Below are 23208 nucleotides of genomic sequence, written 5' to 3'. Positions count from 1 at the left end.
CCGCCATCCTAGGTCTTTTGATTGGAGCATTTAATCCATTTACATTTAAAGAAATCACTGATAGATACATAGTTATTGCTATTTTATTATTCATATATATATATATATATATATATATATATATATATATTTATATATATATATATGTATAGTTTTATCTCTTCCTGTTGGTCTTAAAGAAGTCCCTTTAGCATTTCTGATAATACTGGTTTGGTGGTCACCAAGTCCTTTAGCTTTTTCTTCTCTGGGAAGCTCTTTATCTGTCCTTTGATTTTAAATGATAGTTTTGCTGGGTAGAATAATCTTGGTTGTAAACCTTGCTGTTCATCACTGAATATTGCATGCCAATCCCTTCTGGCTTGCACAATTTCTGTAGAGAAATCAGCTGACAGTCGTATGACAGTGGTATAGGAGCTTCCCTGTAGGTAACTGACTGCTTTTCTCTTGCTACTTTTTAAGATTCTTCCTTTGTCTTTAACTTTTGGCATTTTAATTGTGATGTCTCTTGGTGTGGGCCTCTTTGGGTTCATCTTGTTTAGGACTCTCTGCACTTTCTGGGCTTGTGGTATAAATCCTTCACTGGTTTAAGGAAGTTTTCTGTCTTATTTCTTCAAATAGGCTTTTAATTCCTTGTTCTTTCTCTTCTCCTTCTGGTACCCCTATGATGTGAATGTTGCTATGCTTGACGTTGTTCCAGAGGTCCCATAAACTATGCTCTTTTTGGGGGAGGGACATTCTTTTTCCTTTTTGCTTTTCAGCTTGGGTGTTTTCTGCTACTTTACATTCCAAATCTCTGATTTGATTCTCTGCTTCATCTAATCTACTGTTGATTCCCTCTAATGTATTCTTCATTTCAATTATTGTGTTCTTCATTTATGACTTGTTCTTTTTTATGTTTTCTATTTCCATTTTCATGTTTGCTATTTCTTTGTTGAAGTTCTCCCTGAGATCATTGAGCATCATTATAACCAGTGTTTTGAACTCTGTGTCTGGTAGACTGCTTGCCTCCATTTTGTTTAGTTCTTTTTCTGGAGCTTTGTCTTTTTGTGTTCTTTCATTTGGGATGTGTTTCTTTGTCTCCTCATTTGGGATGACTCCCTGTGTTTGTTTCTACGAATTAGTTAGAGCTGGTATGTCTCCCTGGTTACTAGAGTGGCCTTATGTCATAGGTGTCCTGCGGGGCCCAGTGGCACAGTCTCCTTGGTCACCTGAGCTGGGTGATGCAGGTATGTCCCTGGTGTGAGTTGTGTTTTCTCTCCTGTTGTAGTTGAGCCATGCTTACTATTTTCACATTACTGGGAGGGCTTGACCATCAGGCTGATTGATTGTGAGGACTGGCTGTGATTACATTGGAGGAGCTGCTGTGCAGGGGCTGACCCTATGTAGCAGAATATGCTTTAACAAGGCTCTGGTGCCTGCCCATCTGCACTTTTGACGTGTCATGTGTGGAGGTTTTGCATGGAATTCTGATGTGGTCTGAAGTTGACCACCAGGTTTGTTTGTTCTGGGACCTTTTGGGAGGGGCTCTGTTGCAGGCCCATGTCAGCTACTTCCTGTGCCCTTTCTAGGACCACTTGATAAGATGGTTGCCACTTGTGCTGTGTTTGGAGGTGCCTGGGGAAGGCCAGCTGCAAACCGAGGTCAGGTGCTATTAGTGCCAGACTGGGGGCTGCTCAGCAAGAAATACAGGGCATGCTGAGGCCAGATGCTGCTTTTGGGGGATTTGTGAACCTTTGAGAGGTTTTGGGAAAGTTCATAGCATGAGCCAAGACAGGTCATTTTTATGGAGAAGCTACTGGAAGCAGCTTGGGGGTGCCCTCAAGTTGAGTGCAGCAAGGCCTCAGGGAATCACCAGACCAAGGTGAATCCTGTTAGCCAGGTTGATGGACACTCTAATATGGAGACCACCTGTGTCTGCACACCAGGAGAGTGGAAGGCTCAACAAAGAAACAATAGCTCTTCCAGCACTCCCTTGTGGGAGAAAGCTGTTCTTCCAGCCCCTTCCCTGAAGCCAAACAATTCAGTTCCTTCCCATATGTCCCTGGTGCCATTTGAGCTGCTACCCCAGCGCTGGAGTTCAGAGTGAGTGAGTCTGTCAGTGAGTAAGTTGATGTGAGGGCCCTTTAAGAGGAACACCTGGGACTCCAGCCGCCTAGTGTCTCACTCAGCCACAATCTCCACTGGTTTTCATAGCCAGGAGTTGTGGGGACTTCCTTTCCTGGTACTGGAACCCTGAGCTGGGGAGCCTGGTGTGGGGCTGCGACCCCTTGCTCCTTCAGGGGGATTTCTGCAGCTGAGCTATCTCTCCAGGTTTTCAACCATGACATGTGACTGTGGGACCAGTCCATTATGTGTTTCTACCCCTCCTACAAGTCTAGATGTGTTTTTTTCTGTACTTCCTTAGTTGTAGGAATTCTGTTCAGCTAGACGTCAGGCAATTCTCAATGATGTTTCTTCTATAGGTTAATTGTAATTTTGATGTCATCATAGGAGGAGGCAAGTACATTGTTTACCTATTCTGTCATTTTGACCAGCAACAAAATGTGTTTTTAAAAATAACAAAAAATAAAAACAAACGGTAGCATCAGAAACAGATAAAGTACTATTAGCCAAGACCAGGTATAGTTGAGAAGAAAAGAATGTTACTAGGCATGCAAATTGATTTTTGGAATTCTTCTACCATTTACTACTAGCTTATGTCTTTGATTTAATTATATAATCTATTTCTGTATAAACTGAATGATCTTTAAAAATATCCTCTTGATTTTCTTCAAGAAAGAGACTATTAGGTCATTTTCTTGTTAATTTGAGAGGCCAATGCTGCCTCGGCACTTAGTACCCACATTTGTTCTAGGGAGAATTGACAAAGACAGCTGTGAGGGCTGGCAATAGCCGAGTGGAATATGGAGACAACCAGCAATATTCATCCCTTGGATCAAAACCAGCTTGTACACTGATGGGCCATGGGGCATTCTCGTTGGTGTCATAACAACCAAAAGACCCAGGTCAGCAAAACTCATGCTTTACTTGCTAGATCATTATCCTTACACAGATAATTTCACTTTCAGAATGTAGATTTCATTTGTGCAAATTAGAGCTCTTTGTCAAATACAGGATTAAAAATTAACACAATGATGGGATTGGACTCTGTGGAACATATGGCATGATTTCAATGCAGATTAGAGTCAGAGTGGGGCAGGTAGAGGTGGCTGGCAGAGTTTACTGGTAGACATGATTACCAAGCATACCTACTTCCATGTGGACCAAGCCTGCGTCTGCAGATGCTTACCTTCAGGTTGTTTGAAATAAAGCAAACACAAGTAACTTTCACATAAGTAGAAAATAAAGTGCAGAACCCCTGTAGACATACACTTCTTTCATGATATTTCATTGTATCAATCATTCTAGAGAAAGGAAACAAGAAAATCATGTCCTTCCAGCATTTATCTGTAATTAAAGCATTTAGTAATGTGCAAATATAGTAAATCCACGATAACAGATTTTAAAAGAAAGGCTGTGAAATCACTTCTCAGATAGGAAGTTCATGTTAGAGAATATGATAACTTTTTCTTGCCTGAGAAAAATGACACTTCTCAGAAATGTGTAAAGACATGAATTGCCACAGGGAGTTACTTCCCAGGTAATTGCTGTCTTTGTAAGAGGTCAGCCTGAACAACTTTTAGCAGACTCAGTCATGATGGGAAGAGATGGAGCCAAGAGGATTCAGACTAAATCAGTGAAGTGTTTTAAAGGTATCTGCTGTGGGGTTTTCAACAGTGAATTGCTGATTTGCATTAACTAAATAACAGTGTATTATGAGACCACATAGATGGAAAGGTGGGGAAAAAGAATTTTCACATTCTTCCTTTGTATAGATGTCAATGGGATATTTGGGCGAGTATTGCTATATTTTTAAAAGACTCGCATGACTTTTTAATTTTTTTTTAAATCCCAGCAACATCTCTCTCAACTTTGAATTTTATATAGCCTTCACCGTATCTTCCAATTACTCAGACAAGACTGTAAATTTCAAAAATAAAAAATCCATGCAAAAAGATATCAGTATTTTCCTGTTTTTGGACTCCAACCGAAACATTAGCTCTTCTAAGGTCTCAAGCTTGCTGCCTTTCTGACTGGAACTTACACCGTCATCTCTCCTGGGTCTACTTGCCAACTGCAGACCTTAGAATTTCTCAGCCTCTATAATCTCACAAGCCATTTTTTATAATAAATCACATTATAATGTTTCTGGTGAGAACACAAATACAGGACTTACTTCTAACATTTTGCTATTGCTTTACGTCTTTTTGTTCCTCAGTCCTTCCATTACTGTCCTCTTTGTGCTTCACTGATCTTTTTCTAAAGTATCATTTTAATTCCTTCATTTCTTTTTCTGTATATTTTAAATTTATTTTCTTAGTGACTTTCTTGGAGATCATAATTAATGTGATCAATTTCTAACAATGTAATTTGACACCAACTTACCTTGGAAACAAAGAACACTTGGCTCCTTGTTGAAGCTTTATAAATTACGACTGCCTTAAAATCCTTGCCACAGCTCCATCATCTGATTCATCTCCATGCTGGCATAAGCTTTTCACATCATCTTTTCTCATTCAGGTAATGTTCCCGAGTCTTGGTATAAGACGTAAATTTTCCATGTATTGGCGTTTTTGATTGTTGAGTTTTGAGAGTTCTTTATATATTCTGTACCTCGTCCTCATCAGATTAGTGACTGGGACGTATTGGAGAATCCTGATCATATTCAATATTCTTATTTTAGCAGGCAGGCCCTCTGTTGAGGTGCAGTGGGATGGGCAGTGTCCGGTGTTTGCTCCGCGTCCCGCTGGTGCCAACAGCACCCCAGCACAATGAAGAACGAATGCCAGGGCCTTGTTGCAGGTGGAGCTCAGGTCCCACCTCAGCCCTGCTGACGCCTTCCTGATGGAAACAGGGCACCAACTAGCACTACTTCATTGGCACAACTCCTACCTGGGTCCTGCTGCCACCAGAAAAGAGGCAGCTAGCAGGACTCCCACCACTTTGTTGCTTCCGGGATGGGGCCCTGCTGATCCGGCGAGTGCGGAGCTTCATTCTCACACAGCCTCATTAAGTCTCCTTGCTGCTGGATGGAGGTGGCTATTCAGGTGACTCTCATACTGCTGACACTGCCTGCACTGGGGACTGCAGGACCACCGGGTCCTGCCAGGCCAAGTGGAAAGATCACTTCTCTGCTCAGCCCCGTCCACACACTGCTGTTAGAATCCTGCGCCCTGGTGGTCAGGTGGAATTCAGAGAGAGATCAGCTCCCTGCTCCGTCCGCTAAAACCGTGAGGACCTGTGGGGTTTTTGGTGCTTTGTGGCTGAAGCAGGCCGGACCTTGACAAGAAGGTTTTCTGTTGTTAGCTTACCCTCTCCAAGTCCTAAGAATAGGGTGACAGGCTTTTCTTGGGGCCTTTTGGTCTGTGGCTGCTGGCTGTTTCAGTTGAAGGTTCTACAGCGCTCTGACCGGGATACCTGGGTGTGATCCAAGGAAATCCAGCAGACTGGTATTTATGTTGTTCCTCAGCTCTCTGGTCCCTAGGAAGTCATTCTTATTTCCAACTTTCAGCCTCTTTCAACTCATATGCTTGTTTGTTGTGTTCCGTCCAATATTTTTAGTTATAAACAGGAGGACCTGGAAGGAATGGGATTACTCTGTCTTGGTGGGACTAGAAGTCTAAGACACTGTTTGTTTGTTTTAACGAAAGAAACACTGTAATAGTACCAAAAGATAAGAAAATTCTGTTCCTAAAAAAATACTAATAAAGTATTTTTTAATACTAAAGTGCTATGTACTTTAGGACTAGCACATTGAAAAACAGGTTAGCTTCATAAAAACTTTCAATAAGTTCATTTGTTCCCATATCCATGGTAACCCTACAGAAGTGTAACCCCTAATGCCATGTGTTGGGGATGGGCAGGCCTGATTCAATATGGCTTCTCTTCACTTTCCCTGCCCGTGGAAGTACGTGATGTGAACTTTACCTGCAAGTTACATCAGTCATAGATACTTTGTCACCCAGAATTTCCCCACTAAATAATGCCTTCGATATGATTGATCACTCATTCCTCCTTTTACTACATTTCCGGTTTCTTTCTAACTCCCAGGCCACTCCTTACCATCTGCTTTGTTGGATCCTCATCCTCTACTCAACATTTATGTGTTGGAGTTCCCATGGCTCATTCCTGGGCTCTTTCTGGTCTCTATATGTATTCTTTCTTTGCACTTACCTATTTCTAGACTCAAACATCTATTCATATGTGCTGGGAATTGCCCAATGTATGTCTTCATCTCAGATCTCCCCTCCGAGACCTAGACGAGGGCACAAAGCCTGTAACTGTGATCATTACTTATAGGCTTCATGTAGGCCTTTCAAGTTTTTGGCTCCTCTCCACAAACCTGCTCATCTTCCAGTAGTCCCACTGACAATAAAATGCATCACCATCTTCTCAGTTTTTCAAACCCCCAACTTTGAGTTCTTCCTTTCTCTCATTTCCCAGGTTTATTATGCACACGTTTTACGAATACACATCTATTTATTTATTTTTTAATTCTAACAATTTTCTTCCTCTCCACATGAATCCAAGTCACCATTCATATTTACCAGTCAGGCACAATTGTGTTCTAGTAGCCTTTTTTTAAAAATACAAATTATGTCCAATTCCAAAATGATTTTCCACAAAGCAGCTAGAAATGATTCCCCAAAACATAAATTTTACCATGGAGCTTCCATCCCCAGTTTCACTAAGGAATTTGTAAGAGGGTCATATCCACATGTTCCACAGTGGATATGCAGGGGACATGCTTTGAGCATATTATATTTTTATCATTCATATTCTCTTTCCAATTACCTTTTCACAGAAGACAAGAAAATGCTTGCATGACTTTGAAGAATAGAATCTTATTTTTTCAACTAGATTATAGATTCTTGGAAGGTTAAAATAAAATAATTTCTTGTACAGTCTCCTCTACTTTGAGGATAATCTAGTGTATTAGTGTTTGAAGGGAATTTATACACTGTAAGTAGATACTCTATTGACATGTGACAACGTTTTCTTGCATACCATATTTAAGAGAATGTATCGGACGCTTTCCTACTATAAACCAGCAAAAAGTGCTTGAGAAAAAAGTAGATGAGGGAAGACTCCTCTGCATTCGAGATATTTCTAACTAAGTTTAGCAAAGGTGCACATACAGCTTGAAAAATCTGGGATATAGTGATGCTGAAATGGTTCCTTCTCACTTTGTTCCATAAATATTTTAAATTTTGTATTTTTCTTCCAAGATGTTTCACTTCCAGACCTTTCTCTGTGGTACCCGTAGAGCTGCCTCCAAGTACTAATTATAGGATGCTCAAAACAAAATGAACACTCATAAGTGATTTAGGGCTTCAGTTGTGCATTATTCAAGTCAATAATGAGGAAATGATTGTCTTTAAAGATGAAGCTTACTTTTTTATGGCCAGTCATAGTGTTGCCTCTAATAAAGTCTTGTATTTGAATTTAAGACTGATTTTCTGAGCCTGTGGTGAGAAATTTAAGATATTATGAAAAGTATCCAAGTGCCAACTTCTTCTGCTGGCTCATCTCTCAGGGAATATCTCATACAAGATAATAGTGCCTATACCCTGACACACAGGCAGCAATGAATGGTGACTCCGTGTTATTCCATACAAATGACCATGCAAAAGAAGATGACTTAAGCAGGACAACCTGGGAAGGGAGAAAATGAAAATGATCTCTTCTACAGAATGTAAAATCAAGTTTCAGAAATCTTAAGTAATGGAAGCCATTGTCCTTCCAGTACAAACTATATTGCTGTCAGCACTTGACATGTCTAGATTCCATCCAGGTAGTTCTTGTGACCTTCCTTGTCAGTTTTTCAACTTCCCTTGGTTTGATCTACAGCAAAGCAATGATAAACAGAAAATGTGGAAGTTGAAGAATAGTGGTATTCTGGAGTTTTAAAATTGAGTATATATTTAATCTTATTTTAAATCAATTCAATGGGTAATTGGTATATTTGCTTAATTGTAGTATTATGAGGTGTGTGTATGTGTGTGTAATTTCATCTGACTGAAAATCTTAAAACACTATCCTTGGTTCTCAGGGCAGATTATATTCAGACTTATAACATAAAATATTTATTAATTACATGAACAGAATGTAGAGTGAAGGATTCTGACCCTCTTTTCTATTTTATGGTTCTTCAAGAAATATATTTAATTTGAAACAGGTTAAATTTAGGCCCCCAAAAAGCAAATACCCCTTAATAGTCATACAAGCTTTATAGTTTAAAGATACTTTCCCACATAATATCTTTTGAAATTTAATCCTCATAGCAATGCTGTAATGTTTACTTAAAAGCATTGAAATAGTTTGCCCCTCAGCTATACAAGCTGCTCACAATGTTTACAAAATTGAAATAAATGCCATCAGAAATGGAATCATTTTAAAGTCGGAACCATATTAGGGCTGAAGGAACCTTATAGATGATCATTTACATGTTGTTTGTTTTTGTTTGTTTGTTTGTTTTCCTTTGGTTTATGGGACTGAGTCCCAAAGAGCCTTAGTCAAGGTTGTACAGCTGGTTAATAGCACAGACATTGTTGATCCCTTTTCATTGTATCATCTACTTTGTACTAAGAGTTCAGATGTTCTTGAGGCGTCTGGGAATGATAGAAGATTTACTACACAATGTTTCTATATGCCTTGGCTTCTTGTTTCTTAATTTTTAGGGGAACAGCTAATTCTTTACTCTTCAATGAAGGACAAAACTTATCAACATCACTAACACATATTCCCAATAAGTTTTTACATCATTTACTCTGTGTGAAAAGTTGTATTAGCATAGATCCTCATCTGGGAATGGAAGGCATCTTCGGTGGAGATTTGCATTCTTATCAGGAAAATTCTGAATAGGATTATTAAGAACGTATCCAATTTCAGGAAAGAGAAGCAGGAACACCTAGGTGATTAATGTAAAACACATAATAAAATTTTGAAAATTGGTTCTGTGTCACAAATTCTACGTTGCACCCTGAATTTAAAACAATCTTGTAATCAAGATCAGTTTCCATGAATTGTGGATAGTTATTATAGGTGACCTTAATAATAATAATAACTGGAAGTCAATGATCAAGACTGGCCAAACTTCTTTCAGGGTAGCTCTATGGAATACAGATATCAGCTGGTCACAACAAACAGGGCTGTCTTTTTTTTTGTTTTTAATTACTAGTGATTTTTCCTAAAGGTTTAAATACACAAATAGTTGTGCATACTGGGAAACATTTGGAAGGTGATAATTTATGAGTTCCAGAGAGATGGTATCAGCCCCAATGAGGCAGCAGCTGTGATGGGCCATGTGACTGAATGGTGCAGCAGAATGCAGACCAGGGAACATTGAGGACTTAGGCTGAAGAAGGCTGGAATGTCACAGGACAGGAGACTAATAATGATTGGGTCTTAACTTAGCAAAAGAATCCTTTCCATTCATTGCATACTTACAACCTGCTAGCACTGATATAATCACCTTATATACATTATTTCATTTTACGCCAATAAAGTACTACTCACCTTTTTTTTGCAAACTGTGATATTGAAGCTTGGAAAGCTACCTGGCTGGTAAATGAGAAAGCTGGATTCTGAACCCTCATTTCCCCGGCCAGGGTTGCTTCCTTAATCATTTCCTGGTATTTAGTGACATCTCCTCAGTGTAACATCACCCCGCAATGCATTGTCCGTGTGAAAAGACCCATTCAAGGCTCCAGCCTCTGCATCCCCCGTGCTCCTCATCCTTCATGACCTCCACTCTGTCCTCTTCAGTCATCCTTTCGCATTGCCACTTTGGACCTTGACATCGCCGGACCTGCTCTGCTTCTGGAGCTTTTCTATTGCACTAAGAAGTTTTAATCCCTGACTCAAACAGGCTGTTGTGTATGTGTTTGATTGGTCGCTCTTTCATTAAGTGACTCTCAGCATACCTGTGTATTTACTGCAATGATACCTCTGAAGCCTTGAATCTCTCTACCTGTCATCACCCCATGTACCTCAGCTTACTTCCCACTTTACGTTTCCCTCCAACTTTGTAGTCTTCTGTAGTCCCTCACTCCAACCACTCTCATAGGAACGCACGTTTGCAGTTCCTGTGCCTGGTTGTGCTTTCACCTTACTTAGCTTGAAAATTTCCACGTTTAAATGAGTCCATGAATTAAGAATCACTTGGCCTACACTTGGAATGTTGAGAGCTACTAGAGAAAATTAAGTAATTGCTCAAACTGGAGTATTACAAATTCATGGCATCCATGAATCCAACTGGGCCTCTGCACTACTCAGCAATACTTATGCATTTCCCTTTCTTGACATACTACTTTTTTATGTTTTGCAGACTTTCTTTAAGCTTCTTACTTTCCATTCAAGGGGCCTCTTACCTCACAGAGAAAATGAAAGCACTGTGTGGAAACACCTACAAACTACAGACAAACCATAACTGACACTCATCATCTCCTCTTTCACTTCAGTTGTGAGAGAAGAGCTATTCACTTACCTGTGTAAAACTGACTCCTGAAGTTGTTTCCCAGGCCCTCCCTATTCCTTCTTCTAAAGAACCTCAAATCCCTCCCCCCAACTTTCCTGTACTTTCAAATTCTTTCTACTGTCCTTCCTATCACCATTTCAAAGTTAATTTTCCTTGACTAGAACTCCCAAATTTGGTCTCACTTCATGTTTCCCATGGGTGAGTAATGTGCAGTCATGCACTGCGTAACCACCTTTTGGTCAACAATGGCCTGCATATGTGAGGTCTGTAATTAAGTTCACATGCGTGCCACTATGAGCTTACACTGGCAGCACTACACAAACAGCTCGGTAAGGTTTCATAACCTTGATTATGTGTCTCACAGCTATGTTCTCGTCGATGTGTGGTGGTGTCTTGCTGAGTGGTGTTCATTATTGTTGTTGCATGTTTTTGTGTACAGTCGAGAGAAGGTCTGAGCTTGAATTAGAGCAACAAAGGAACATTAAATTTCTTGTTAAACTTGGTAAGATTAGAAGTAAAATCAGGGTCACGTTAGTCCAAGATTGTGGGGATAATGCCATAAAGTTTAATCCAGTGTACACATGGATTAAGGGGAGAGAACCCGTCACTGAGGAAGAGAGGTCAGGGTGGCCAAGACAAGCAGAACTGATGAAAACATTGCAAAAATTCATTGAATTGTGTGAAGCATAGCAGACCAACTAAACATTGCTAGAGAAACAGTTAGGAAAACCTTAACTGAAAATTTGGCATGAGAAAGGTGTGGGCAAAAAATGGTCCTGAAGGAGCTCACCAATAAACAAAAACAAAGGAGAGTGGAAGTTTGCCAAGACCTGTTGGAGAGGCACGATGATGTTTTGGGCCATGTTATCACTTGTGATGAAACATGGGTGTACCAATACGATCCTGAAACAAAGAGTCAAAGTGCACAATGGAAGTCCGCCAATTCTTCATGACCAAAAAAGTTTCATCAGTCCAAATCAAGAGTCAAAATGATGTTGCTAATCCTTTTTGATATCAGAGGGATTATTCATTATGAATTTGTACCAATTGGACAAACAATTAACCAAGTTCACTATTTGGAAGTACTGAAAGGCTGCATGAAGAAATTAGATGAAAATGACCTGAACTTTTCGCCAGCAATTCATGACTCTTGCATCACGACAATGCACCAGCTCACACGGCACTGTCTGTGAGGGAGTTTTTAGCCAGTAAACAAATAACTGTATTGGAACACCCTCCCTACTCACCTGTTCTGTCCCAAGTGATTTCTTTCTTTACCTGAAGATAAAGGAAAAATAGAAAGGAAGACATTTTAATGGCCTTCAGGACATAAAAGGTAATATGACGGCAGCTCTGATGGCCATGTCAGAAAGAGTTCTAAAATTCCTCTGAAGGGTGGACTAGGCCCTGGTGTCAGTGCATAGCTTTCCAAGGGGACGAAGGTGACTATAGTGATATTCAGCAATGAGGTACGCAGCACTTCTTCTAGGATGAGTTCATGACCTTAATTGTCAGAGCTCATATGACAGCAGTCCCTTAAGATTATAAGTGGAGCTGAAAAATTCCTATTGTCTAGTGACATCATTGCCATTGTGACATCATAACACAATACTAACTAACATGTCTGGTGATGCTGGTGTAAACAACCCTCTCGTGCTGCCACTCATATAAAAGTATAGCACATAATATTTGACAATGGTAATAAACTTCTATGACACTAGTTTATTTACTTATTATACATTCTATTGTTATTTTAGCATGTACTCTTTTTACTTATAAAAAAAATAGTTGTAAAATAGTATGCCATGTTACTGGAAGCAGCCTCATATATCTCCTGTTTACTGCATTTCTTGATTGCATCATTTTCTCTTGCGTTTGGTTTAATCTTACGTAAGTTTAGTGTAGCCTAAGTGTACAGTCTACAGTCATGTACAATAATGTCCGAGGCCTTCACACTCACTCATCTCTCACTCACTGACTCACCCAGAACAATTTCCAGTCCTGCATACTCCATTCATAGTAAGTGCCCATACAGGTGGACTGGATTTTACTGTACCTTCTCTATGTTTGCATATGTTTAGATACACAAATATCATTGTGTTACAATTGCCTACATATTCAGTACATGAATTTGGTGTACAGGTTTGTAGCCTAGAAGCAGTAGACTACACCATCTACCCTAGATATGTAATAGGATATACCATCTAGGTTTGTGTAAGCGTACTCTTTGACATTTGTACAATGCACAACAAAATCACTTAATGGCCCCTTTCTTAGAATATATCCCTATCATTAAGTGACACATGACTGCAATTATATTTATTTATTGTTACAGCTATCATTCTTGACATTTACACATACAATATGCCAGGACCATAGAATAAATATGGTATTTTATTTGTGTGTATGTATGTAAGAATCTGTGTTTTACATGAATAATAGCATTGATTTAATCATACTACATTAAAGAAATAGCTTGTATAGTTCTATCACCTTTATTTTAGCCATGTCATTACATCCCATGGTCTGGATAGACCACCACTTGTCTAACCAAGTCCCAACTGCTGGGTATTAAGGCATGACTTTCCTTGCAGTTCTTCAGTGGTCATCCTGGTATGTGCCTCATTATGCACATATGCAGCTGCTTTTCTAGGATAGATACCAAGAAGAGAAACTCTGAATCACAGTGTATGCTTTAATAAATGCTGAGGTTGATTTGCCATGCAGTGTGACTGCTCTAAATTAACACCAATAGTTTAGGAGAGAACCTAGTTGTGTACGAGGTTGGACAATTAAGTTCATGAACTCATCCTAGAAAAATTGCTACATGCCTCATTGCTGAATATCACTACGGTCACCTTCAAAGTACTCCCTTTGGGAAGCTATGCACCAATGCCAACACCTAGTCTACCCTCCAAAGGAATTTTGGAACTCTTTCTGGAATGGCCATGAGACCTGTCATCGTATTACCATTGATGCCCTGAATGTCATCAAAATGTCTTCCTTTCTATATTTCCTTTATCTTCAGGTAAAGAAAGAAGTCATTGAGGGTCAGAACAGGTGAGTAGGGAGGGTGTTCCAATGCAGTTATTTGTTCACTGGCTAAAAACTCCCTCACAGACAGTGCCGTGTGAACTGATGCATTGTCGAGATGCAAGAGTCATGAATTGTGGGAAAAAAGTTCAGGTCGTCTGCTGTTTTCACACAGCCTTTTCAGCACTTCCAAATAGTGAACTTGGTTAACTGTTTGTCCAGTTGGTACGAATTCATAATGAATAATCCCTTTGATATCAAAAAAGGTTAGCAACATTGTTGCAACAAGTTCATGAACTTAATTGTCAGACCTCGTATATTTCACTATTGCTGATAGTATCAAAAGTTTTAAAGTTTGCCAATATAATGAGTGAAAATATTGTCCTATTGCTTCTAACATTTATTTTCTTGATTATTAATGAAGTTTAATATATTTTGTATGTTTATAAAAAAGCCGTTTTAATCTTTTTGTTTGTGACTTGAATATTCCTGTTTGGTTCACTCCTCTATTGTGATTTTTGTCTTTTTGTCAATTTGTAAGAATTGTTTTTATTGTAGATTATACTCATTTGTTATATATTATACAAATATGTTATATAAATCTGTATAATCTTTTATTTTTTTACCTGTTTAGATATATGATTTATCTCCTTTAATGTCATAATAGAATGAATTATATTAATAGAGTTTCTAAGTTAAATATTCTTCCATTTGTAGGATAAACTTTTTCTGGCTTTCCAAAACATTTACAGCTCTATTCATTTGTTTAGGGAATTTCTCACACCCTGGCTCCTGCCTATTCTAGATGGGATCCAGAAAGTCACCGTCATGACCTCCTTGCAGGTAGGACACACATGACCTATTCTCAGCCAAGCACACATCTCGAGGGAGACATAGTAAAAAGACAGGGACATGAAGAGGCTACGGGAGGAGTGCATTTTAAGGAGTGTGGCAAAGGAGAGATCCAGCTTTCAGAGAAAGCAGTAGCAGAGGTCCGAGTGTGAGGACACTTCCCAGGGGTGTTTGTGTTGGCTGCTGTGAGCATGTCCCGAACAGCATAATACAATTTCTAGGAGAGCAATCCTGGTTATAACTTGGGAATTAGGGCTGATGGTATTGAGTCCAAGCTTCATTTTCAGAATGACTGAACATTCTGTAATAAATTTATTTTCAGCTTTCACTAATTGGACTAAGTCTGTTATTTACAATAAAAGCCTTGACAGTTATGATGTGTTATTTTAAAATATAGATTGACCTTCCTTCCTTCCTCTCTTCCTTCCTTCCTCTCTCCCTCCCTCCCTCCGTCCCTCCCTTCCTTCCTTCTTTCTTTCCTTTTTTCCTTCCTTCCTTCCTTCCTTCCTTCCTTCCTTCCTTCCTTCCTTCCTTCCTTCCTTCCTTCCTTCCTTCCTTCCTTCCTTCCTTTTCTATATTCGTCAGTTATATTAGCCATTAGTTTTTTTCCTTCTTCTCTTCTCTTCTCTTCTCTTCTCTTCTCTTCTCTTCTCTTCTCTTCTCTTCTCTTCTCTTCTCTTCTCTTCTCTTCTCTTCTCTTCTCTTCTCTATTCTTCTCTTCACTTCTCCTCTCCCCTCCCCTCCCCCCATACCCTCCCGTCCCCTCCCCTCCTCTTTTTTTCTTTCCTTTTCTTTGCCTCATTAGTTCATCAGGCTGTGCCTAGCTGTGTCTGCCTTGTAAAATTCGCTTTGTGAAGTAATTTTCTGAAACAATTTGTGCAAAGAGAAAATAATCCATTCCTTGAGAATTTGGTAGAAATAACCCATAGAATTCTCTCGAATAGTGCCTTTTGGATGGTAAATCTTTGCTTAACATTTTAATTTCCTCTATTGTTATTAATCTATTTAGGTCCTCACTACCTAAAGTTTTTCAATTTAATTTAATCTTTTAAATTTATTGGTAGTAAGTTGAACATAGACTTCTCTTTTTAATTCTTATGTGTTTATATGTGTAGCTGTTGCCCACTTCCTGATTTTTAAAATTTATTTATGGCTTCTTTATTTTTTATTTTTCTGATTACACTTGCTAAAGTGTTTTTGATAATTAATCTTTTTACTAGCTGTAGGATCTTGGGAAACTTACTTAAATTCTATGTGTCTTGGTTTCCTCATTTGAAAAATAGGGTATAACAGTGGAATCTATTTTGTAGTTCTGTTAAAAGATTAATTCAATTAATTTATATAATGCTTAGAATAGTGCCTGGGAAATAGAAAGCCTGGTATAAATGATAATGATTGTTATTTATTTTAAAGAATCGCCTTATGCTTTGAAAAATTATGTCTGTTCTTTAAAAGACTGCTTATTTCTTTAAAATTACTATTTTTTCTAACTTATTTGGAGTGTTTTTCCAATTTTTCTCCTTCCAAATTTTTAAATTTTATCTTGTTCAATTATTATTCAAACATTTATTTCCTAATAAATCAATTGAAGACTCCACATTTTCCTCAAAGTACCACTTTGCCATATGCATTATGCATTGTGATCTCACAATTTTTAGGTCTAAAAAGTTTGTTTTGTCTATATTGTTTCCTCTTTATTTCCCTTTATTCTTTCTCTTCTTTACCGCAGAAGTCAATCGAAAAGCAAGCCTGAAAAAAAAAAAGAAAAAGAAAAAAAGAAAAGCAATCCTGGTTGAATCCCTCTCCCTAAGACCCCTCACAACTGCCTCTCCACTCCATCCCTATGACCACTGTCTTTCTTCCTTCCAGCAACTTCTCTTTCTCTGGAGGATCTCACAGGCTGCTGAAAGTTACTCTACTTCTAGTTTCTTCCCCTCCATTTCATCGTCCATGGAGCTGCCATGATGACCAACAGAAAAACATGAATTTGATCACATTATGAGGCATCACAGCTTAAAAGGCATAATGGCTTCCTATCGGTCACAAAAAGGTGCTTGTGCATGATATACAAAGCTTTTCATTATCTAGAATCTTGCTGCTTATCCCACTTTATTATTATTATTCCTCTATAAACCCATTATATTTCAGTGGGGCTAACTCATTTGCTGTTCCTTGGAATAAAGTATATGCTTTTACATCTAAATAGCTTTATATATATATATATATATATATATATATATATATATATATATATATATATGGATAGATAGATATAGATATGTAGATATAGATATAGATATAAAGAATTTCTTGGAGAATTCTGAGTTATAACTTAAGTTTCAGGTCTAGGGTTATCCCTTCAATGAAATTCTTTTTTTGTAATAATTAATATTTTATTACTTTTTAATTTTTATTTTTCAATTAGAGTTGACGTTCAATGTTATTTTATATTAGTTTCAGGTGAACAACATAATGGTTAGACATTTATGTAATTTATGAAATGTTCCAACCAATTAGTCTAGTACACACCTGGCACTATGCAAAGTTATTACAATATTATTGACTTTATTCCCTATGACGTATTTTACATCCCATAATTCTTTTGTAAATACCAATTTGTCCTTCTTAATCCCTTCACCTTTTTCATTTAGCTCCCAACCTCCTCAATGAAATTCTTACTGACCATTGACTCCCTCCTTTCATTTAGAGGTGAGTGTTCCCAAATGCCTCATTAATTATAACATGGCATATTACTACAGGATTTATTCTTTGTATATTTTCTCTCACATATATTTGTAAGGCTCTTGTGGGTAGAGACTGAGTCTAATTTATTTTTGTAGCTCCAGTTCCTAGTACAATATCCAAGCACATGGAGATGCTCAGTAAATGTTTGTTGAAAAATTATTAACTGATGAACAAGTTAAAATGCCATATTTTTTCTATAAATATTTCAGGTAATGAAATTGATCCTTTGACTAAGTTAGGTTGAATATGTTATGATTAAGGGCATCAACTCCTCATCCATGAACAATATTTACTGAATTGTGCCTTCGAATAGAACACTGTATTATCAAATAAGTCACATGGATGTGTTTATAAAGATGACATTGCTTGACCTAATCCATTCACCAAAAAGAGTAAGTTTATATCTTTTCTAATATCCCTTTATTAATTATATTTTCCTCATTCTCTGAATGATAATCAGAAAATCTACTAAATTCAGGGATGAGGGGACATGATAGGATTGAGTGTTCTTTTAGCTTTATCATGGTGCTAGTAGTCAGCATTTTAAAAAAATTATATAGACTTCACTCTTCCTTTTAGTAGAAGACATTTCAATTAGTATGATCCGACCCTGAGCCATCAGAGCCCTGCTTCCCATTCATTCATATACATTCATTCATATACATTCATTCATACCCATTCATTCATATACATAGCAATTTGTTCCCATGGGTCCACCTACTCTCAACTATCCCTTTAAAGGAGTGAGACATTTCATACCTGCTTCTTTTCTATTTTCAGTATTTCCCTTTAACAGCTTAACATTCAAGAAAATACCTGAAATCCATGTTGGTCTGACTTTGTTAAATTACCATTGTTAAGAGGAGCACAGGGTGCTAAATGGTTAGTTACAACAACAGACCACAAATAAAAAAAATTATTCTTCGCAGTTCCTAAGGAAGTAAATGGCATGCCTTGAGGGGTCCTATGGGAAGGTCAAGGCAGAGTGCAGAGAAAGAAATAGGACCTGGGCACACGCCCTGATTGTTTTGGGATTAATCTGAGTGTTTTGGGATTCTTGGGCTGAGGCCTGATGGGTTAATCAAATCAAAAAAGCAGGGTTTTGGTAAACCCCTGGGGTGTCTTACATAAGGGGTGCAAAAAGGGAAGACCCTGGGAGGCATGGGGGAATGTTCGTCACAAAGGCTGTTGTGGAAGTAGTATCAGGAACTTATTTACATTTACTTGTGACTCTGTGGCTGCTATCCAGGGCGTGTTCTTGCTTAAGGGGGCTGGTGTCAGTATGAAGTATCTGCAGGCAGCTTGGTCAGACAAAATGGATGTTGAGAATGCAATATGGTGGAGCAAAACTCTCAAGATATGTCTATTGAAATCAAGTGTAAGTGTATTGGCCTATTAGGGAAAACTTGACTGTATGTTTTTTCTTGCAAGTGGTATGTTACCCATACATTTCTTTACTACTTAAGTACAGTTTGCCTATTATTCTTCCAAGGGGAACCTGGAAGAGATTTTTGTCATATTGTATTAATGACAGTTGTCTTGTGAGGATGTGCTCACTATTGTTTTTCCTTCCATAGTCATATTATTTTAGAATTCTTCTTTACAAAGATCATGCTAGCCATAATAGTGTACATTCCAATAAGTAGAATTGCTACGTGGGTTCAAAGTCTTTCATAAGAAAAAACATCTGTGCAGTGAAAAGACTTCAATGCCTAGGAAATCAGAGTAATGGAGGTTTCTAGCCCAGTGTCTGATACATAGTAGGCATTCATTACTAATTTAGAATCATGTGGATAGATTGAAAGATATAATCACTTAAATTGAATCAAAAAAGCTCCCTCAAAATTTAGCTGCTTATTCTCTGCAAGAATGTGTTGTTAAAAATTGAAAAAAGAAGATTTGTAACTGAGAAGAGTTATATTTCTCATTCCCTGACTCCTGAAAAACCTGCTTCTCCACATGTGTGACATTTCTGTGGTCAAATGGCTGATGGTGGGCTGACATCTGCTGTCAGACTGGAGGCTGGAAGGTCTCCCTCTAGGCTGTTATAAAATGTCAGAATTGACACATCTCTACAGTAAATTTTGAAGTGAATGCAAAAATCCATTTTTCAGTTATAAGGTTTTAGAAAGGCCTGGGTTCTTGAATTTATGCAGTCTTATAATTTTAAGATCCTAAATGATTCAGTATGAAATGTAATTTAGCATATTTGTTTAGTCAGAGTATTTCATACCAGCTATCATTTGTTTTATTTGTTTGTTTGTTTGTTTGTTTGTTTATTTATTTATTTATAATTTAACATTCTCCTTATGAATGCTCCGTTGTCTTCAAACCCTTACATAGGGGAATGAATAAAGAGACTGTCTTCAAGTCAGAAATTATCTTGAAGTCTCACTTTTTAATCTTAAAAATTCAGCTGACTACAGTATTCTTTTTCTTAATATGTCCCATGTTTGTTTTAGTAGTACCTTTTTAAATTACTTGCCACTGAACAAAATTGGGACTTTAAAAACGTTAGGTTGCTCCTGTGGTTTCATGCTCTGTACCCCCTTTGTCACCAGCACATGGCTGAGCGGTACAGAAGTGTGCACACTACAGAAAGGCAAGCAGAAAAGAATGTGAATAGCAGACTTGTATCATACTTTGTAAAGTGCAAAAAAATCACTCTTCATTTCTACAAAGCCTACCTCTTGTCCTCCCGCATGTCCGATGGCCTTGCCAAGGGCCCTCAAAGTGAAACCCCTATTTTCCAGCGTGCACAGTCTCCTTCCCTGTCAAAAGTCCACTTAGGCTGGCAGACTGTCGGCTGGACAACCAACTGTCCTTCATTCTGGTTGAGAGGAGAGAGCATTGGATTTGGAGTCTGATGGCTCCTTGTTCTGCCACCACCTCACAGTAAAGCATTGTGTGAATCATTTGTTTTCTTGAATTCTACTTTTCTCTTTTGCAATATTTTAGGATGGGTTGAGACTGATATCCAAGATCCTTTCCATGCATCCCTTTATATGATTTCTCATTGACGTTAGCTTTAGAAACTTCTATGAACAAGAGTGAGCAGCTAGGGCTTTCATATACTCCAAAGGGAAAACTGGGCTTAATAAATAAAAAGACAGAGAACTGAATATTGGATATTTAGTAGGTTTACAAGCTGAATGGAAACAAACAATATAAATGTAGAAAAGAATATCCTCTCGAAGGCAAAGTCTAAATACATGTTTTCTAGCAACATTAGCTTCATTTTTATTTCCACCTTGGCATATCCTGTAATTTCAGATAGTCAACTTGAAAGGTATCCAGGACAAATCTGAAAGAATAAGAAATTCGCCTCAGCAGTGAACAAGAATATTTTTCTAGGGACTATGGAAAAATACTGTCAGAAATATATGGCAGAAGATGACAATGTGTATCTTAATGTTTGCATACATCACAAGGGAACCAGTTGCTCCATGGAACTCACTTGGGGAAATGCTGACTTGAGTAATAGGTTAAGAAAATCTTTTCTTCCATATGAGAATTGGACTGCTGGTCATGTTCCTGTAAGGAGATATAAGGGAGGGAGGAAGTGAACAATGTTCCACAAACCAATGTCATTATATCCTCTCTGGTGGGTTTGTGGTATTTAGCTCAGTGGTACGATGTGATTTCAAATTATATCAGATTACTGTAAATTATTTATACTGTTAATTATTTACTACTGTTATTATTTATTACTTTTAATTATAGAAATGGTATAAAGACTAACATGGTACTGCTTAATTTTCCACAGAATATGACTCGAGTCAAAAGGTGCTGTGTGTCCCCCCCACCTTTTGTCCTCTATTCTCTTTCCTTCATTCATCATAACTCCCATTTGGCGTCTTGGGGAGGATGAGAAGAAAATAAATAAATCCTCTCCTACTCTTCTATTCCTTTTCTCCTTTACCCTAGGTCTCATTGATCCTTACTGGTTCCCCTCTGAATCTATTAGGTTGGTGCAAAAGTAATTGCAGTTTAAAAGGTTAAAAATAATTGCAAAAACCGCAATTACTTTTGACCAACCTAATATTTTCCCTCCAATTCCTAATCGTGCTTTAACTTACCTTGAACTCACTAATCTCGTTGGTCTTTAGACACTGTTGCAGTTGCTCTTCCTTCACTTTAGAACTCACCGCCAACCCGTCCTCACTGCTTCCATTTTTTTATGCATCCTTCTCTTCTTTCAGCTCTCAGCTCACAGGCCACTTTCTCAGAGGGACCTTCCTTGGCAACCTAGCAAATGGAGCCCCAGTCGCTTTTGATCACACTTTTGAGGACAGGCATGATTACACCGAGACCCAGCTTAGGGCTGTCGGGATTCTCCATATTAAAAGACTACATAGTGCATGCATCTCTGCCTGGATTGGATGGGGCTTTGACCACTGACCCTGTCCTGACCATGACACTGGCCCTGGTTTTGGCTTGTTGAACAGGCCTCTGCCTGTCTAACCACCTGCACTGACCCATCTCTGACCTCTCCCAAGCCAGCCTTTCTTTCCTGGGGAAGAATTAGCAATGAGGCTTTCACCACCATTTACCTGGCCAAGGTCTCATCTGGCTCCTGCTTGCCATCCTGCACTTGCTGCCTTCATTTATGGTGAGCCCACCTGCTCAGAGGTCTCACCCACATCGGGGACCACAACTCAGCCTTCATTAGGGCAGATTCATTCTATCTCCCCAGGCAGTGGATGCCAAAGTTGACTTACAAACTTTTAATCAATGAGGGCAACTTATTACTCAGCTTTGTCTTTTTCTTGAAAAGACTTGGGTTTCCTCAATTATGATCATATATAAGTGACCTCAGAGCAAAATCGGACTTGAGAACTTGATGAAAATTCCATCTCTGGCCCATGTGGGGTTGAGTGGCGGGGAGAATGGCTCTCTCCTTAGGTAGCACATAAAAGGCTGTTCTGCTTTTAGCTAAAAAGTGTTGCAGAATTCTAAAACTTCCCAGAGATTAATTAATCATTGTTTCATCCATAGCTCTTAAACCACCGCAGCCTGTATAGAGCCCTGGCTCAGTGAAATACATCCTGTGACATTTATTACACGCATTAACAGTAATTTACCCTTCATTAATCAGAACAGTCAGCTACAGTAGTTTTCAATCATGCATAATACTTACTTTACTTGTTGGCTGGAATATTTTATTCATCCATTAGTCTCAGAGGCTCTGCAAACAGCTTATAAATTCAGACAGGGCCCCCGAGCCTGAGCACTATAGTGCCCTTTTTATTGCTAATTTATGGCCCATGTTTATATTTGGGCCAAGACTCAGAATTTCTCACTGATCAAGATTTGAAATATGTGTCCATAACCTCTACTTTTGTACTGGTCTATCAGATGAGAAGGGACGTAGCATGTTTCTCCAGCTCTGTTCTTTATGGAGTTTTCATTCTTGGCGGCCATGTGGAAAAGAAGAATCAACACAAATCTCCCTAAAATTTGTCATCCAGTTTAATATGCTTCTCTGTTTGGTTTACTTGTTAATTGAAATCCTATTCAGAAAAATAAAAGGGGGTATATGTGAAGAAGTTGAAGATGTCTTTAATTCTATAGCATCATTTATGCATGGAAATGCATTTTCTTCGCAATTAATTCATATACACATGCATACATTTTTAAGGGTGTATCTGGTTTAAAAAAATTAAAAATCTATATTGAGAGCACAGTATTACGGAAAAAAATACTAACTACGGTTTTACAGAGAACAGTAAGGTATTGGTTCTAGAAGTTGTGCCTGACAGGGTTGCATTTATTTTCACCATCTTATATTCTGATATTTACAAAGATATTCACTTCCTCTAATTTACATTTTTTCTTATAGAGTTTTAATTGCTCTGGGCCCCCACCAGTCACTCTAATTTAATGTGTATTAAGTTCTATTTTAGTGCAATCCCATGTGGCAAAACCAAATTGATTTGTTTCAGTTCTATTGCCTTTCTGATTGACTCATTTAGATTCACAATTTTTTAATGCAGAAT

The sequence above is a fragment of the Rhinolophus hipposideros genome (assembly GCF_964194185.1).
Source record: "Rhinolophus hipposideros genome assembly, chromosome: 12".
NCBI lineage: Eukaryota > Metazoa > Chordata > Mammalia > Chiroptera > Rhinolophidae > Rhinolophus > Rhinolophus hipposideros.
Note: the sequence above shows the minus strand (reverse complement) of the source record.